Source organism: Tupaia chinensis, unplaced genomic scaffold, assembly GCF_000334495.1.
Source record: "Tupaia chinensis unplaced genomic scaffold, TupChi_1.0 Scaffold000438_1, whole genome shotgun sequence".
Lineage (NCBI taxonomy): Eukaryota > Metazoa > Chordata > Mammalia > Scandentia > Tupaiidae > Tupaia > Tupaia belangeri.
Window position 1 is genome coordinate 505987 of NW_006159943.1, and position 3060 is coordinate 509046.

A 3060-nucleotide genomic window follows, 5' to 3' on the forward strand; every position below is an offset into this window, starting at 1 on the left:
GTGCTTTCGTCCCCAAAGCAGCCCAGGCCTGCAGCGGCCCGGGAGTCAGCCGCCCCAACCCTCGCTCAGCCTCGCTGCCTGAGCCCTAGGCTGCCCCAGTCGTAGGCCAGCGCCGGGGGCCCAGCTCTCGCGTCTGCGTCTGCGGCATTCTTTCCCCTCTGCTCGCCTGCCTCTTCCCCCTCTCTCAGATCAGCTCTGCCAGCCATGGGAAGAGTTAGAAACAGGATGCCCAGCCCTTCTTGCCTCACGAGGCCGCCGGGATGCGGCCACTCCTGTGCTCAGGGAACCCAGCCCTCCTCTGGCATGGCACCGGGTCTGGGGCAGGACGCAGGTGAAGCCAGGGTCTCCCCTGTGAGCACTAGAGGATTTCCCGACCCCTGCCCGGGTATTGTCTGCCTGGCATGAGTCACCTGAGCAGCCCCAGGTTCCCACCCTTCCCGGCTTCCCCGACCTGCCCCACCCTGTCCTCCCTGCAACTGGGCACCCGGACGGCACTGTGCACGTGCCCGGCCCTGTGCACGTGCCCGGCCTTCCCAGTGGACCAGGGCCCAGGAAGCACCACTAGCAGGGACTGGATCCCTGGCCCATGACTGACCTGGTCCCTGCAGGCCTCAGGCCCTCTCCTGGGGAGGAAAAGGTGTTTGGCGGTGGGCAGGCAGGACTAGAAGGAGTAGGAGGGGCACAGGGCTCTGTTCTACACCCCCCCATACCCTCCCCCCCACCCCCATCTTGGGGTGTGCCACAGAGCCCCAAGGTCTGAGTCATGAGCCCATGGGTGATTGTGGCCCCTTCCCCACAGATGGGAGCACCCCTTGCCTGACTAAGAAAACCGCAGAGGCCTTCCTTGCTTCCCTCTCTCTGCTCGCGGTTTCCCATCTGCAGGGTGTCTTAGTCCCTTAATCGCCCCTTTCTAGAGCTGTCAGACCCTCCAGCAGGGACAGGAAAAGGGCCCCTGGATGCCGCTGGAGGCCTCAAATGCTGGCACGTGCCGAAGCTGTACAGCCTCAGCTTTCAGCTCTGCGCCCTACCAGGGGGGATTCAAAAAGCTGGTGGGAAATAGACCTAAAGGATGAGTTTGTTTTGGCACAAAAATGATTGAAGTCTATTTCATTTTCTTCTTTTCTTTCAGTTGTTTTGTTTTGTTTTGTTTTTGCTATAGGCTATGTGCTTGCTGGAGACACCCAGGGGAAATGACCATGCCACAATGCCTTCTCCAATCTCTTCTTGGGATTTCAGTCATGCACATGTGCTTAGTGTGTCTATCTATCTATATTTCTTTCTTTTTCTTTATTTTTTAACCTAGCGTGTTTTTCAAACCACCATGTCTGGGATTCAAACTGTGCAATTGGTCATGTGGGATCCAGCCACCTTAACCACCACATCACTGGCTGGCCCCATAATAATGTCATAATCTGCATTTCCACGAACTTGTTGAGGGCCCCACATTCTTGCTGCAGGACCCTGACAGAACTCTGTGCCCCAGTTTCTCAATCACATGGTAATAGCACCGATCTCACAGAGGAACTGTGATGATGCACTGAGTTAAACTGTGCCCCGAGAGCAATGCGTGGTGCATGAGAAGCACTTGCTATTATTCTTATTACATCACTGCCCCTTTTTAAAAAGAATTCTTTTATTTTATTTATTATTAGTATTTTTTTTTGAGAGGTTTTTGCTATAGGGCATGTGCGCTCGCCAGACAGACAGAGAGGAGACAGAAAGTGAGAAATCACCCCCCCAGGGGGGATGGCCACGCTGCAATCCCTTCTCCTCCATTCTCCTCTCGGGATCTTGGACACGCACGCACACGTGCTCGGCATGAGTTTAAGCCACCAGGTCTGGGACTCGAACCGTCGTCAACTACATGGGAGTCCAGTGACATAGCCATTACACTAACTGCTGGTCCCTATTAGTATATGTTTTTGAAAATGTGCTATCGGTCACGTGCACTCTGCAGAGACTCACAGACCGAGAGAGAGAAAGAAAATAAGACAGCAAGCCACCAGGTTCAGGACTCAAACTGTGGTCTGCCATGTGGGAGTCCAGCACCTGAACTACCACGCCACCTGCTGGACCCCATGGCCACCTTTAATAGCAGCAGGAAATGAGGAGGTTAGACTTGGAAAAATAAAACAAAACAAAACTCTGTGCTTGTGCACCTAATAGACACTGCTGAGGAAAGCGTATTACCGGGACTGGCAGATGGTGTAATGGTTACATAGCTGGGTTCCCATGTAGTTGACTGACCACAGTTTGAGTCCTGGACCCAGTGGCTTAAAACTTTTCTACTTTTTTATGAAGAATTATTTAATTTTATTTATTCATTCATTTATTTTAATTTGACCAGAGAGGGACAGAGAAAGTGAGAAAGCAAGCCACCAGGTCCAGGACTTGAACCATGGTTGGCCATGTGGGAGTGTCCAGCACATTAACCACCATGCCACCTGCTTTCCCCCTCAACCCCCTGTGGATTAAAACTTTTGCTGGCCACGTGTACATGCATGCCCAACATCCTGAGAAGAGAATACAGGAGAAGGGATTGCAGAGTGGGCATCCCCCTGGGAACTGATTTCTTGGTTTCTGTCTCTCTGGCGAGTACATGTGCCCTAAATCTCTCTAAAAATAAAAAAGGACAGAGTGTTACCAAGGAGAACCCCAGGAGTTCCTCCTCTGGCGTCTAAGTGGGCTGGAGAGGCAGGCCTAGGGAAGAGGTGCCCTCGAGACATCTCTGAAAGCACCCCATTCGCTCCTCCTGCTTCCCTCGGCTCAGGCTGGCTGGGCCAGGGAGCATCTTGTGCCTCAGGGTCTTTTCTCTTCCTACTCCTGTGCAGACCTTGTGACTTCCATAGGCCGTGAGGTGGAGGAGGAGGAGCCTAGGTCAGCAGCCAGGGTTGACCCAAAGGCTGGCCCTGCTGCTGGCTTGTGCTTGACACTGGGTTGTCCACCTTCCTCGTGCCTCAGTTTCCTCACCTGTAAAAGAGAGGGTCGAGCTGCAGGACTCGAAGCTCCGTCTAGTTCTCTAAGTCCCGAGTCTCCGAGTACAGCGCTGTGGCCGTTAGG

At 53.6% G+C, this 3060-nt stretch overlaps 1 protein-coding gene across 2 annotated transcripts in view; it reads left to right on the plus strand.

Annotated features, from left to right (window-relative positions):
- The window catches only part of LMNA (lamin A/C), a 28408-nt gene that overhangs the window by 12685 nt on the left and 12663 nt on the right, over positions 1–3060 (plus strand). The window lies entirely within an intron of this gene.